Raw genomic sequence first — 17,453 nt, forward strand, 5'->3', positions numbered from 1 at the left:
AAGAAACACTATTTTATTCATCCCTGGTTGAAAGCAATTTCCGTACGCACCCTCAAATGGATGCTTGTTCTTTGCGGAATTAACTGTCGAGCGAGCAGGATACTGGATTTAAATATTAGATTTATTTCAGGTCGGTTGCAGTGCTTCGAATCTCCGGTCTGCTGGGATACTCTCCTTCCCCGGCTGCCAGCAACATGCGGTACTTAATCAAAGCTGTGCTTATCTTTAATGGATTCTGCTTGACTTGCATTAGTAATTGCAGAAAAATAAAAGGACCATATGAAGTGATTATAGATTTCTAGTGTTTGCCACAGACTCGCAGTTTTTTGAAACAGAAATTCATCAGAATTTCCGAGGAAAAATCTTCTGATTTCGATAGAATATTTTTCTGTATTTCAAAGGAAATTCGTCTGACATTTGAAGGATTTTTTTTTCTGAATTTCAATGAGAAATTCTTTCGAATTTCTAAAGGACATTCTTCCAAATTTCCTAGATAAATTATTCAATCATTTTTTTTCCAAAATTTTCAAGGAATACACTTCTGATGTCTGAAATTGTCGGTGACAACGACGCGGCTTGACGCAGATCTGTGTTTCCTAAACACTACCCTAGTCCTTGGCGTGCACATCTGCTCGTGTTACATCTACACACTCAATATTTATTGTTAAACAACCATCGTTCCATTGGAACGACCAATTTTTTCAACGGTTGTGAAACTTTGTCACCAAAATGCTTCACCTTCGATGGATTAAAATTTCAAAAATATCAACAACATGCTCCTATAAAAAGCAGCTGGGGTGGGACAGGGCGGAATTTGCTTTGTTGTCTCTCAGCACCTGTGCGACGCGATATGGTTTGACAGAATAAGAGTGCTATTAGGCACCTACAACTGCTGTTTGGAGATGTTCGTCGTTGTTGGCACGTGGAGTTAGTCAATCTGGGGAAAAACTGGAAAAGTTTTCACTGAGCAGTGCTTGAATATTATAGCAGCGGAAAAAGTTTAGAACATACAATTGGAAAGAAAGTTGTAAGGCGAGGATTTGATGAGGTTTGATAGAATAGAATCGCACATAAACATTTCTTAGTCTGTCAATTTTAGCATTTATGTGTTTAAACAAGCGTTTGACATTGTCGCATCTACAACGAAGGGTGTGCCCAATGGCGGAACAATGAATGGGCTAGTAGGGTTTCAGCCCCTTTTATGTTTTCAAATGTTTACTGAATATAACTAAAATAAAACTTCTCTTGTAAAATTAAAAATTCTCCTTGAAAAAAAAAATGTCAATCATGAAATTGGGATAGATTTATTCAACCGTCTAAGACGAATTAAGTACTCAAATACGAGACACTGATGACGACCACACAGTTGTGGTCGAAATGCGTATCAGCAAAGATATCGAAAATAATTGGTGGAATTAAATGGAGAGTACTTAATTCGTCTTACACATATCAGGCTGTGGCACGTGGCCCTTACGTGAACGGTTCAACTTCTCATAGAACTTTCGTGTGTTATTAGCGCGGTACAGTTGTTCCGTCTCTTCACGGTCTCGATCTTCATGCTGACGCTTTTTCCTCCGGAAAAACGAGTTTTGTCTGTTCCGCGCCTATCTATATCGTGCCTCGTGCGGTGTTGCAGAAATCTCGCCCATGCTGCATTCTTCTCTTCTACTAACTGCTCACATTCGCCGTCATACCAGTCGTTTCTCTGATCCGGGGGCACCGTGCCAAGTGCAGCGGTTGTGGTGCTACCAATGGAGGATCGAATATCTCTCCAGCCATCTTCAAGAGACGCTGCGCCTAGGTGCTCTTCCGTTGGGAGTACCACTTCCAGCTGCTGCGCGTATTCTTGGGCTAGTCTACCGTCTTGTAGCCGCCCAATGTTAAGCCGCGGCGTCCGACTTCGACGCGTGTTGTACACCGTCGAGAGTTTTGAGCGCAGGCATACTGCAACGAGGTAGTGGTCGGATTCAATATTCGCACTGCGGTAAGTGCGGACGTTCGTGATGTCGGAGAAGAATTTACCGTCGATTAGAACGTGGTCGATTTGGTTTTCCGTTTCTTGGTTAGGTTAGGGATATTTTGCGGGGAAAGAAGGACTTCGGACTACCATTTGGAGGCTGCGAAGTTTATGCATCGTTGGCCGTTGTCATTCGATACGGTGTGCAGACTATCCGGTCCGATGATCGGTCTATACATTTCCTCCCTTCCTACCTGTGCCACCTGGAGAATAAGTGGATCTACTCATTTAAATGAGTAAATACACTTATTCTCCCAAAATGGGAGCAGATAGAAAGAGATAGCAGAGAAAAAGTACCCATTAATGAGTAAACGATTTTTACCGGTCAGACGCGTGTAGTGAATACGACAGACCAAGGCGAGTGCGTATACAAGTGCGTATACGACAACGCGGTTTGTGATTTTCTAACCCACCCACAATCCATTTTCCAGCGGTCTCTCAAACGCGTTTTGAGATTTCCCAAACTACAATCCATTTTCCAGCGATCTTCATACACGCTTTGTAATTTTCCAAACCACAATCCATTTTCGAAAGATCTTCCAGACGCGCTTTGAGATTTTCCAAACCACAATCCATTTTCCAGCGTTCTTCCAGACGCGCTTTGTGATTTTCCAAACCAAACCATTTTCCAGCGGTCTTGTGATTTTCCAAACCACAATCCATTTTCGAAAGTCGCGCTTTGTGATTTTCCAAACCACAATCCACTTTCCAGCGGTCTTCCAGACGCGCTTTGTGATTTCCAAACCTTCAAACCTCAATTTTCCAGCGGTCTTCTATACACGCATTGTGATTTTCCAAACCAGTTTCCAGCGGTCTTCATACATGCTTTGCGATTTTCCAAACCACAATCCATTTTCCAAAGGTCTTCCAGACGCGCTTTGTGATTTCCAAACCACAATCCATTTTTCAGCGGTCTTTCAGACGCGGTTTGTGATTTTCTAACCCACAATCCATTTTCCAGCGGTCTTCCAGACGCGTTTTGTGATTTTCCAAACGACAATCCATTTTCCAGCGGTCTTCCAGACGCACCTAATGATTTTCCCGACCACAATCCATTATCCAGCAGTCTTCTAAACGTGCCTTGTGGTTTTCCAAACCACAAACCATTTTCCAGCAATCTGTCGGACGCACCTTGTGGTTTTCCAAACCTATCCGTTTTCCAGCGGTCTTCCATACACGTTTTGTGATTTTCCAAACCACAATCCATTTTCGAAAGGTCTTCCAGACGCGCTTTGGGATTTTCCAACCCACAATCTATTTTACATCTCTCTTCCAGACGCGCTTTGTGATTTTCCAAATTACAATGCATTTTCCAGCGGTCTTCATACACGCTTTGTGATTTTCCAAACCACAATCCATTTTCGAAAGGTCTTCCAGACGCGCTTTGTGATTTTCCAAACCACAATTCACTTTCCAGCGGTCTTCCAGGCGTGCTTTGTAGCAATGCGATTTTTCAAAACCATCACATTAGCACACTAACCCCTTGAATACAAATCACCTTTTGAAATCAGGGTCATGATACAAAAAAATTACCTGACAGGATCGCCAAGATGTGTAGCCTCAAATGGCCGAGGGGAAATGCGATGACAGTAGCTCTCCGTGGGTGCGTGTGCACGCCACGGAGATCTGACAAGAAGAGGCCAGGCCGAGTCATGGCTTGCTGATAGTAATTTATTCAAACCCCACACAGTCCTAGACGCTGCTTACGCCACAATTCCACAAACCAGTTGACTACCCGAGCGCCGATCCCTCAGTTGGTGGTCTGAGGAGACTCGAAGAACTGATAAAGCAATTAGAAAGTCCCACTGAGTTCTCAGCAGGCGAGGTTTTCAAGCTCGACCGTTCGTCGCAACAATACTCAGCAAACTGAACTCTGTTATCGATTCGTTCCAACACGAAAAACCTAAAACACCTTTGCGTTACCATGGTGCACAAGATAGCACTATACACTCTGATCAAAATGAATCAATAAATGAGTTCATATCGTTACAAGGAAATAATCTCAGTGGTATTTTGCAATAACTCCTCATTCTAATCTTATTCACTATAATCTTTCCCTCCTCTAATCTGGAGACGCATTAGAAACTTAAAATACCTATGTAGCTTGAATGTAGAATTGTAGAATTATCATTATTGATCAAGAATCAAGAAAAATATGCGAACGACCCTATATAATCCTAACCTAATTCAAATTGTATTCAAAACCAAGACCAATCCAAATCAAACCTAAATACAATCCAAATTCAATTTAATTCCAATCCAAATCTAATTCAAATTCAATCCAAATCCCATCTAAATTCAATTTATATTTGTTCGCGTCAAATTCAATTTAAATCCATAATCAATCCGACTCCAATCCAAATCCAATAAAAATCAATCCAGATTCAATTTTAATCCAATCCAAAACCAATCAAAATCCAAATCCAATCTAAAATCAAAACAAATCCAATCTAAATTCAATCCAAATTCAATGTAAATCTAATCCAAAGCCAATCCACATCCAATCCAAATCCATTCCAAATTTAATGCAACTCCAATCTAAATCCTACTCAAAACCAACCGAATTGAATCCAACCCAAATCTAATCCGAACAATCCAAATCCAATCCGAATCTAATCCAAATACAATCCAAATCTGTTCCGAATTCCAACCAAATACGATTCGAATCCAAATCCACTCACAATTCAATCCAAATCCAATTCACAACCAATCTAAGTTTGAATCCAATCCAAATCCGATCCGAATCCATTTGATATCCAATTCCAAAATTCAATCCAAAATCGAATCAAATCCAATTTCTAACCTATATGAATCAAAATCCATTCAAAATCAACTCATAATCCAATCCCAATTCAATTCAATTTTAATCCATATTTAAATTCAAATCCAATCTCAATCCGATCTGAAACCATTTGATATCCAATTTCGAACCAGTCCAAATCTAAATCCAAAACCAAATCAAATCAAATTTCCAATCAATATGAATCCAAATCCAAACCGATTGTACGACAATTCCCCGAATAACAATTCCCCGAATGCAATTTCCCCGAATGCAATTTCCCCGAATAACAATTCCCTGAATGTAACATTTCCCCGAATGTAACATTTTCTCCGAACGTAACAATTCCCCGAATGTAACATTTCCCCGAATGCATCTCCCTTCTTTTTGAGTGAGGCACAAGGCGATGGGTATTAAGTAAGCCATGCGAGCAAAGTCGTATGATTGCCGATCCGGAGGTTGCGAGTTCGATTCTCGGTGTGGCCTAAGATGCTTCAAGGTGAGAAGCATTTTCGGCTTCTTGTGCACAGTGTATCCATTGTACTTGCTACACAAGACATTCATGCAACTGGCAGGTACCGGAAAGCTTGCGATAACTGTGGGAATGTCTTCTTGAAATGAACGCGTTTGTCCGGTATAAGATGACAGTAGGAGATAATTCCTTCTTCTGATGATAGCATCGCCCGGTATTAGGGGAAAGAAAGTGATAATGTCTTCCTCAAATGAACACATTTGCCCGGTATAAGGCAAGGATAGATAGTCCCTTCTTTAAATGAACTCGTTTGTCTGGAATAAAGTGAAAAAATGAAACAACGCCTTCTTTAAATGATCACGTCTGTCCGGTGTAATGAGAATGGAGGAGATAATGCCTTCTCTAAATTAAGGTCTCTCGAGACAGAAATTCTGTCGGCAATATAGCAAAAAGAGGAGATAATTCGTTTACTAAGCAAGTACCACGCTTGTATAATACATGATTGATATGAAGCAATTATATGTTTCAAAACTGCTGTTATATTACACCACACTTATCTAAGAAAATGCTTATTTGTTTAATATAACATTCTGAAAAACGGCATTCTTCCAAAGGTCATTCTGAAAAAGGTAGAATCCATCAAATGTCACACCGCGAAAGTTACAGTCCGCCTAGCGCTATGTTGAGAGAATGAATTCGGCAAAATGTTTTTCGGTGAAATATAATACATTTAATACATATTGCGTAATAAGGGATCTTATATATTTTTTTCCTTATTATGGCCAAATTCGCCTGCATCAAAATAAGAGATCAGATTAGTCCTTATTCTCATTCTCAATTCATTCATCTTTGCATTATTTCTAGCCAACGCCTATTTTTGAAGGAACACATCTACCGTTTTCTTACTTTGTAAAACTGCCTTCTTTTAAAGAATGCATCACATCCCCCATTATCCCCCATATTCAGGACAGATACAGGTTATAAAAGAACGAATAATAACATTCATTATCTGGTGAAACACCCACTGAAGAAGAGACACATTTACCATTGCATTGTTCCGAGCAGATGCATTCTTTTTAAAGAAGGAATCACATTCACCATTGCCTCTTTCCAGGCAAACGCATTGTTTTTGTTTACAAGGATTCACATCCACCATTGCCTTATATATTTGAAGAAGGTATATGCAGGACAGGAGTATGATTCCGAAGATAGGAAAAATATTTACCAAAAGGCTTTCGATCAGAATTGCAGTTTGATACTATTTTAGGAAAAAAAAACTACCTTAGAGAACACTGTACTCTGATATCTTTATAATTCAACGACACATCTTGGGGTACAAGAACTACAAATACTACCAAGGGCTATTCAGCAGCTATAAAGCTTTCCAATAAGACACTCTTGAATGTATCTTTAAACACTGCTTTTTCGGCCGCATACAGTCGATTGCGAAGATGTGTTTGCAGGTATTTTATTTTCGGGGAATTGTTACATTCGGGGAAATAGCATTCGGGGAATTGTTACATTCGGGGAAATAGCATTCGGGGAATTGTTACATTCGGGGAAATTGCATTCGGGGAATTGGTTTTCGGGGAATTGTCGTACAATCATCCAAACCATATTCAATCAAAATCCGATCCGAATCCATTCCAAATCTACTCATAATCCAATCCCAATTCAATCCAATTTTAATTCAAATCTAATTCAGAACCAATTTAAATCCAATCCAAATCCGATCCTAAAACAATCCAAATTCAATTCTAATCCAGCCCAAATCAAATCCAATTCCGAACCAATCTAAATTCAAATCCAATCCAAATCCGATCCGAAACCATTTGATATCCAATTCCGAACCAGTCTAAATCCAAATCCATATCAAAATCAAATCCAATTTCTAACCAATATGAATCCAAATCCAATCCATATTAAATCCAAATCTGATTCGAATCCATTCCAAATCTACTCATAAGCCAATCCTAATTAAATTTTAATCCAAATCAAATTCAGAACCAATCTAAATCCGATCCTAAAACATTCCAAATTCAATCCGAATCCAACCCAAATCAAATCCAAAAACAAATCAAACCCAATTCCAAACCGATCTAAATTCAAATCCAATCAAAATCCAAATTCTTTGCTTTGCTTCCAACGTCTTTTTGGTTTTCGTTTAATAAACTCTCTTGCCTATTAGTTTCATTTATCTCATTGTGCTCTTTTTTGTCCCTCTGCCCTTCTGCCAGGAAGCCTATCGGGGACGCTAGCATTCACCTGTCTTTTTCTCTTGTCTTTTTTTTTATGTTTCTTTGCCACTTTCATTTTGCACCTTTTCTTTACCACCTGGCCTACTCAACTGCCCTTCCGTCAGGGAGCCTACCGGGAGCTCTAGCATTCTTTTGTTTGTTCTTTCGGGTCTTTTGTTTTGCACCTTGTCTTTGCTACTCGGCCTACTCCTCTGCCCTTCCGCCAGGGAGCCTACCGGGGACGTTAACATTCTCAAGGATTTTTTTATCTTGTCTTCCATTTTCTATCTTTTTTAAAAACTCATATTTTTTTATTTACCTGATTCCGATGACACCGATTCCAACAAAAGTAGCAGGGAGCTCAACAAACTAAAACAAACTGAATTGAATTCTACCGACTGCGCCATTGTCGTGACCCGGACGAGGTTTTCAAGCTCGACCGTTCGTCGCAACAATACTCAGCAAACTAAACTCTCCCCTTGTCATAAGACGAGTTTGTACAATCCCATTGAATTCCACCACTTAATTGTATCTTGACAGATACGTATTTCGACCTCAACAGTAAGGCCGTCTTCAGTGTCTCGTACTTGACTCGACTTCGACTTCAACTTCAACTTCCACCTATCACAGGTCTTGTCTGAACATGGCTGCTTTAAAAAGTTCCTGTATAGGTTCGGGTTCGCAGATTCTGCGGAGTGCCCGGAATGTGTAGATGAGGTAGAATCGGCAGAGCATGCCCGCGATTCGATGTTGAACGCCATGCCATGCTGCTTGTCAGCGGCATGGATACAACCCCGGACAACCTCGTTGAGAGGATGCGTCGGGAAGAGGTACTATGGAATGCGGTGAACACAGCGTCTCAAGAGATTATGTCGAAACTACAGCGCTGGTGGCGTCTTGAACAAAACCAGCAGCTGCAGTAGAGACTACTGTGATGCAGTGAACACCATGCCCACCCCAACAACAAAAACGTCGCGGGTGGGCTGCGGGGACCTCCGTATGTAGACATAGAGGTCATTGCGGTTCACGCGTGGCGTTTGTTGTCGGGGAGCTCGTCTCCACGCGAGTTTATGATACAGACCAGTAGGTTACTATCATAGCTTGCAATCGACGGGTGGTGAGGTTACCACCCTTGAAGTTGATGTTGCGTTATAACGTCGAGTGCGTTAGCATAGGCGTGAGCGTTCTCAATAGTCCTCCCCTGATGTATAGCTTAATTGCGGGCCGGGGGATACGGACTGACGAAAGGGTTTTGGTTTTAGTGGGTCGGGTGATCCCATCCCCACACTACCTGAGTTAACCTCCTCAGGTGACTGTTTGCAGATTTCCGTTTACCCTTGATCAAGAAAAAAAACACCAGAATTCTGGCGTTTTGTTACAGATCCATTTTTTAAACTTATTTAAAAGGCGTTAGAAAGTCATAAAAATCTTGTTGTTTTGAATGGAAGTTCATTGTGAAATGTAGCTAGTTTTGAAGATTTTGCATTTACACGTTGAAATGGTTCGATATTCTTGTTTATATTGGTGAAAACATCGAAAAAGCTTAAGGGATGAATTTTGAACTGTTCTCCCCTACATAAAATTCTTTTTGGCCTGCCGTATCTTAACAGAATTATGTTATCTATCCTTTAACCCTGTCCATGGATGATGGGATCGAAGGTGGTTCGTCAAGTATCACGGTATAACATGAATTAATGGAGTTAAACTAAATTCACTCTCAATAAATTTTGTTCTTTGTATTGCGTTCGCATTATTTAATACTTTTTAGATCCATAACAATTTTCCAATAACATGCATATTTTTATATTGTGAAACATACATACAATTGTTGACTAATTGTAATCTACAATTCTTATCCACCTAAACACTATAAAATTAATAAAAAATTTAAACTCTAGGTAACTTGAAAGAACATTGTTTATATTTATATTATCATTGAACTATTTATTGAGCCAAAAATGTGTTTATGTATTGTGTTGTGTTTGAAAAGCTAAAGTTGGACTTTTATTTCGAAAGGCAAGGTACAGCATAGGTAACCCTTCGGAGATTGGTATAATACCAATGGTATTAGATGGTTTTACCGGTCATTGTCCTTGAACAATCACCTAAAGGCTGATATGTGTGTTTTTCTTCCAATAAAATATTAACCTTAATTAGAAAGCTAGATTTTTTTACTAACCCTGAAATTCACGTCGTAATTAGTCTTTAGGAAGGCTCCAATTTCATTTAAATTAAAATAAAAAAAAAAACATTTGAATTATATTCGATTTTGCTTTTGGTTTATACTGTATATGAAAAATTGTTAAATTTTGTTTAACACATATGTACTAACCTACTAACTGATTGAATTTGTAAAACTAAGCATGAAGTTAAATTAGAAACAACTAAAAAAACGTAAAACGCGCTTGTGTAGTTTTTTAGGGGTCATTACAAAAAATAATACTAAACCTATTCTAACTAGTTACTAATTCGGTTGCTGAGTGTACGGGAGCACGGGTAGCATCCCCAACGGATTGGAATGGGCCCCAAGGCATTTCCGGAATCATCGGGAGTCGACGGTCAGGGGAATGAGAGAGCACGAAAGGCAGATGAGAGCTAATGGGCAGAAAGGTTGTGTGTGGCGTTGGACAGGCCTATAAACATGATCAAGTCTAATATACTGTTCTTCAGTCACATGACAGATCGTAGCAGCCATCGCATGGAAGAGACACATTCGCGGTCAGTCAATTCTTCCTTCATCACGAGGTCAGTCGCGAGTGCAAGCAATGTAAACATGATGGGCGATTCGTATGTGCGATGTTGAATTGCACATTTGGCGATCCTGCCAGGAGTGTGTGCTGGCGTTGCTTGTGGAATCACCCATCATGTTGTGTAAAGATGTGTGCTTAGCAGTTTTGAACGAACTTCACGGGAAGCCGAAAAGAGGTTAGAGCGGCGAAGCTTTTTTTTGCAAAGGTAAGGAGTAATGGTTTCGTTATATTTGTATGGATGCCGCTCTCGGGCTGGGAGCTGCGGACTCGAGAGATTCTAATTTTCAAAATGTTTCGCTACAGACCCGCAACTCTCCTCTCAGTGCACACATTGCGATTTTTTCACGGAATTGTCATTGTGTTGTTTTTTAATTAGTTACAACTATTTCTTCGATTTGCCGCATTGCACAAGTGATTGCGCCGAATGTAAAATTAATTCATACCGTTCACTTATTGAGTTTTGTTGGTAGTTAGCTATAAGATATTTTATGAGTCGTATAGTGGCAGCCCGATTATTTACATTTAAGGTTTTGTTTTGATATGATTCCGCTTGAACATTCCGGTAGAACCGAACACAAAATGATGTTTGTAACGTTTTACTTTTTGTTAATGTTTTCTTCAGCATTTTATGCCTAGAATGTAATGACATGAATAATCTAGCAGCAAACAGGCAAGACTGACATTTCTAACAGAAAACAAAGATATGTTTTGTAAACAATGATAATGATAAAAACCTCAATAGTATGAGTTTATTTTCACGTGTACTGTCTCAACTGCGCTCAGAATGCACATATCTATGCGAAGAACACACATCTATACATTTTTACAGCTTATTATGGAGATTTTCTGACAATGATTTTTGATGTTTTGATTTTATCCACCGACCCAGTCGTTGGGTGCTGTTCTTGGACATTTGGAAAACGTCGGATGTTTGGGACGTTTATGTGCTGGCATTTTATGGTTCATACTCTTTGATTGGTATGTAAAACAGAGTAACTTTTGTAAGGTTTTCTTCAGATTAGTTAAATAGAGTAGTGGAAGAGTAGAGTAGGATTTGTTTGTTGATGGATTATTCCAAGTGTGCGATGGGTGAGAGATGATTAACTTCGGAGCAAGGCGATATGAACCGGTTTTAGTAAGGCTTTTTAAATTAAAGTATGATTATCAATACACACACAATAAAATTATTGATAAAATTGAAAGTACCGTTGAAAAAGTATAGGAGTGATTTTCAGTAAGACGAATGAAAATTTGAAATTTACTTATGAGAAAGAGTTGTTCCATAAATTACTATTTACAAGTTCCATTTTCAAAACTATGTGTTATGTTCAATGTTGTTGTTTTCAGAATTTTCTTCTTGAAAATATGCAATCGCAATGCTCCTTGTATCTGAGTGTAGTGAAATCGAATGATACTGTGATGTAAAATATCTGCAATGCCGTATTGTGCTTAGAAAGCAATATTTCGATAAGGTGAATTTTGTTGGTGGCCTGTGTTGCCAAAAATTCGTTAAATTATTTTTTGAATTTTGTTGATCTATCTGTTGAAAAATTTAAGGATGTTAGTTCAGCGAGGAGTTCAATAAAGAGAGTTTTATTGTTTTAGTTAAGCGTGAGAAGACACCCGCGTTCAAGTGTTTTTTCTTCTGCGTTGGTGGGACGCCCGCAAGAAGAATGGTGTTATTGTGGATTGGAATGATCACAATTCAGCGTGGTGGGACGCCCGCATTCAGCAGATTCTTCCTCTGCGTTGATGGGACGCCCACAAGAAGAATGGTGTTATTGTGGATCGAAATGATCACAATTCAGCGTGGTGGGACGCCCGCATTCAGTAGATTCTTCCTCTGCGTTGGTGGGACGCCCGCAAGAAGAATGGTGTTATTGTGGATCTAAATGATCACAATTCAGCGTAGTGGGACGCCCGCATTCAGTAGATTCTTCCTCTGCGTTGGTGGGACGCCCGCAAGAAGAATGGTGTTATTGTGGATCGGAATGATCACAATTCAGCGTGGTGGGACGCCCGCATTCAGTAGATTCTTCCTCTGCGTTGCTGGGACGCCCGCAAGAAGAATGGTGTCATCAGCGTGGTGGGACGCCCGCATTCAGTAGATTCTTCCTCTGCGTTGGTGGGACGCCCGCAAGAAGCATGGTGTTATTGTGGATCGAAATGATCACAATTCAGCGTGGTGGGACGCCCGCATTCAGTAGATTCTTCCTCTGCGTTGGTGGGACGCCCGTAAAAAGAATGGTGTTATTGTGGATCGGAATGATCACAATTCAGCGTGGTGGGACGCCCGCATTCAGTAGATTCTTCCTCTGCGTTGGTGGGACGCCAGCATTCAGTTGATTCTTCCTCTGCGTTGGTGGGACGCCCGCAAGAAGAATAGTATTACTACAGACCGAAATGGTGAGAACTTTGTAGTAGAACGTCCGCAGGCAGGATTTTAATTTCTCCATAATGGTAGAATTAGAATTTAAGAAAATTGAATCCACAAGAATTAAGATTTTATCGTGGATTCGTAAGGTGCTCGTGGAGATTGATTGCATTGAGAAAAGATATCCGCCTATAGTTAAGAACAGTTTATCGATACTTTTCCGGATCGGTTTGTAGTTTTTGTTGCTGGTTGTTTGACATTTATAGTTACATATTGAAATAGACGTGTGCTTAAAGAAAGTAAAGGTAGTATTAGTACTGATGATTTTTACTAGAAGCAAAAAAGGGTTACTAAAAATAGTGTTTCCATTGCGAGTTAACACTGCACGGGAATGTCTTGAGAATGATTTTCCATATTTAGTTGGGCAACCATAATAATGGTTTATCCATAGTGTTTTTCGATTACGAAATTAGACGCTCGCTGTACAATAATGCGCCTGAAGTGATCGTTTGGTTCAAGATGCCTTTTTTTTTAGCACTGTGAGAGAGTATTCCCATCATTAATAATATGTCGGTAAAGTTATTTTTTCTTTAAACGTAGATGCCAGTCGTTATTTTTTTTTTAGAGAAGAGGGGAGATGTGTGGCGTTGGACAGGCCTATAAACATGATCAAGTCTAATATACTGTTCTTCAGTCACATGACAGATCGTAGCAGCCATCGCATGCAAGAGACACATTCGCGGTCAGTCAATTCTTCCTTCATCACGAGGTCAGTCGCGAGTGCAAGCAATGTAAACATGATGGGCGATTCGTATGTGCGATGTTGAATTGCACAGGTTGGACGATAACCGATGAACGAGGAGTTGGAGAAGATCCACGAAGCAAGTCAGACGGTTTGGTGTTTAACGCCGCGATTTTATAAAAAGAGACAACGTGTGTCGTGGAAACGGAGTAGTGGTCCTAAGTATTTGGGAAATCGGAATCTAAAGGGTTCGTACAGATAGTTCGGAAGAAGTTATATTCCCTCCCGACCCAGCAGAAGCCTTCTGGTTGGTCCAGAGAATCGGTGAGCCGTGTTTGCGCCACCAAACAGTGACCAGTGGAGCTAGTGGCATTGCTCCAGGGAAGACAGCAGCAAGTTACCTGAAAGCGTCGTCGGAGCCTTATCCAACCCCCGAAGCTATCGGAAGTGAGTGTGCAGATAGTTACCCGAGTCGCCCACGTCATTTCGGGTGGCTATACACGGTCTAGGTGCGGGGAATCGGTCGACAAGGATGTGGCATCTTGGCGAGGCCCGGCTGGGTTCGCCCCCGCTCGTCAACGACTGCAACCGATGTGATTTTCCCCTACCGTGAGCACTGAACGCTGACCAACGTAATAGCAGCCAGGACGAAATCTACACCGGTGGCCGAGCTCAGAGGATTCAAGCAGAGTATCGTCGAGAACGCGGGAGAAGAATTGCCAAGTCATCGAAAATACCGAAAGTGAGCGTGCAGATAGATACCCGAGTCCCCCACGTCATTTCGGGTGGCTATACACGGTCTAGGTGCGGGGAATCGGTTGACAAGGAGGTGGCATCCTGGCGAGGCCCGGCAGGGTTCGCCCCCGCTCGTCAGTGACTGTAACCGATGTGGTTTCCCCCTACCGTGAGCACCCTATTCGATCGGTACGAAGATCCAGGTATGTCGATGCTCTCAATCTCGTTCCCCGTCGCATGTTAAAGGGCCCCAACAGTAGCTGATCGGCCGCATCGTTCCCTTTATTCCCCCTTACCCCTACCCTTCCTATGCACGTTAAATAAAAAAAAGGTAAAATGAAAATCTTAGATTTCTTAGTATTTATCAGACTATGAGCCTTAGGTAAGCATGCAAGTCCGTCTCTATGCGATTGTCCTTTGATGTGTCGATGTCCACTTTGCATATCTGGAGTCCTCCAAGTACGTGAAAGCCGGCCCTGAACCAAAGAGTAGCCCTGAGCTAGCCGTTACTCACAATGGGAAGAATGGAAGTTTAGTGAACTAACAGTTGACGCAATATGATTAGCAAATATTATAGACTTAAACTGAATAACGTGAGGTACAGAAAATGACTGAGACAGGTAGGTGATGGAGGAAATTGAATAGGGTGAGATGAAGTGACATCGTGTGAAACGTTTGACTTATTGGGAAATGAACTTTTCAAACCTACTAACACTTGTATCCCCTGGCTTTGCTACAATAGGTTGAACTCATATGGCTCGACGGCGCAATTCTCAAAATTTCTTTTTTATATTATGATACGTTTTCCAACAACAGATTATATTAAAAAAAATACTGACTATTTATTTAACTCCGATGCTAAACGGACGTAACTTAGAACTCAGATATTAGGATGACTTTACGAAATATACAATTATCCAAAACCCTGTTTCTATGTGTGAAATATGAAGACAACTCTTAAGCGAATATATCTTATTACCATAACAAAATTTGCAGAATTTCGCAGATTTGATCACAATCTGAAAAATTTCATTACATTTTTATTCAAGATTGGTTACTTGGAGGTGACAATATTACCACCCGTTGACAACATAGACTGCGTTTAAGTATCTAATGTCATATCCAAGAAACCTTTGTTCTACTCCACGTTAAACTAATTCACTTTCGTTGTAACTATTTATTGATCCGGATTAACAATTGACAGAAAGACTTTAAAATTACTACGAAATACAAATTATAAACAATAACAGAAATTTTGGCAATATGCTACTACGCGATACTCAATACAAACAGTGTTCACCGCATGAACATAAACTAATTGTGCTAAATATTGGTACTAGTAACGGTAACACTTATGTTAAGGTCTAGTCTTGTGTTTCGCCATTTAAATAATGTTGGTATAATCAATAACATAATCTAATTATATCCCTATTTCAAGAAGTGTTACTTGGAGGTGACTACGGTATCACCCGTTGTCCACATAGACCGCCTTTAGGTACTGATTGTCGGCTCCAATAAACTATAAACTAAACTTTACATTTAAATTCTACTCAAATTTTACATTTCAAATCGCCAGATAACCTTCGTTGTGTGTTTAAAACGTTTTAAATTAGAACTTTCATTATTTGCTTGACAGACTGACGAAAAAACGTCAATGGAAAAGGGTAAAAGGGAAACCTATACTACAACCGAAATTTTGAGATTCTGCTACATATCACAATACTAAAACAAATAGTGTTCAAGTGGTCAACATAGACTAGTTTTTCTAAGTATTGGTCCTAGTAGAAGCAAAACTTCTGTTCGGGTCCAGTCTTGACAATTTAAGCTACCAGGTAGCTCCAGCTGGATACCCCGAAAAAAAAAATTATGTTATAAAAGAATTATGTTATCTATCCTTTAGCCTCTAATTCAATCATGGAAATGGAAATTTGAGTATGAAAATAATATTAATGCATTGCAACTAAAAACTTTATTTGATTATCCTTGTTCTGGTGTGCTGCCAATCAGTTACCAATCTGATTTGTCGAATTAGTGAGCTCGTATGGATACATTTTACATGTATACAGTTCTTGCAAGAACTGAGAACAGTGTTGTACGCTGTTCTACGTAGCATCATTCGCTGTCAGATATAAATCATCATTTCGAATTCTTTTGCAATCATATGCAGCCTGGAAAACTATGAATGACAGCAATCAAGCACGTATGAAAACTGTGCAACGGGTTTTGTATTACTTATCTGCCTGTGACATCAGGAGACCATTTGTACCTATTCATACGTTATCGTATTTTTTTCATCATTACCGGGCATTGCGCTACATCATGTTGCTAGAACGTTCCTCAGGTACAGCGGGACCGAAAATTATGGAGCTGTAGGAATTTTCATCTCTATAATGATGAATATATTTTGCTCTTTTTGATTATTACCAAGACCGCATTATAATATTCACAGTGTTGGTTCACGGTGGCGTTCCTAAAGCCCATCAATGTTCCGAAAATAACCAATCATAATTTTATTCATCATCATTATTTGTATCATTTCGCAATAAACGCATGGTCTTGCATTACCACCTGTTTGCTGCAAACTTGACGATGAACGGTGGAATTCATATTGGGGGCATTGGGTACATATTCGAAAATCAATAATAGTAAGCAAAAATATATGCACGACTTCAATCAAAACAAAACCATAAAACTATCGTAAATAACATTGTTTATTATCCAGAAGAGGGCAATAAATCATCGCTCACACCCAATACGCATTGGCACGCGGTTCGATCAGGTCATGCAAGCTTTCATCGATGACGATGTTGATTGGGGTTCACGCACCAACGAAAATCTCAGATTGACCCCAAAGAACCTAAAAGTGCAAAAAGAACCTTCCTCGCTTGCTTTCGGAAGACAATTTCGAATGTCGAATTATCTTGTTGGCCTTTTGTCCTGAGCCGACTTTTAGTCCTTTGATCCGCGGTCCTTTCTTCAATCACGTGCCATTTCGTCATTGTTGGTCCCCTTCTACGCTTATAATACGAACGCATTATAGCGGTGGCAAAACTAGACAGGATGGATGCCATATCTGCTGGTTCGATAAATCAGACACGGTTGCCGGCGCTCGTGACCCACCACTCCCCTGTTGCTATATTTCGAGAGCACGATTGTCCCAAGCTGAAATTGTTTTGGGAGCGACATCGAGGCGAAGCATCACAATCATTCGGTTTTTTGCGGCGATGATAACCCGGAACCTTTTCGGTGCTGGATCTGTTCTGTTTTGTGTGCTGTGTATGTACGAGAGATGCCTACCTGCTGTGGACGGGCGTTCGGTTGTCGGTAGCAATGATTTATCGCCCGAA

General features: G+C 40.2%; 1 protein-coding gene across 5 annotated transcripts in view; it reads right to left on the reverse strand.

Moving 5' to 3' along the window:
• Nucleotides 1-17,453, reverse strand: part of LOC134210456 (uncharacterized) — a 168,213-nt gene that overhangs the window by 43,037 nt on the left and 107,723 nt on the right. The window lies entirely within an intron of this gene.

This window comes from Armigeres subalbatus, chromosome 2, assembly GCF_024139115.2.
Source record: "Armigeres subalbatus isolate Guangzhou_Male chromosome 2, GZ_Asu_2, whole genome shotgun sequence".
NCBI lineage: Eukaryota > Metazoa > Arthropoda > Insecta > Diptera > Culicidae > Armigeres > Armigeres subalbatus.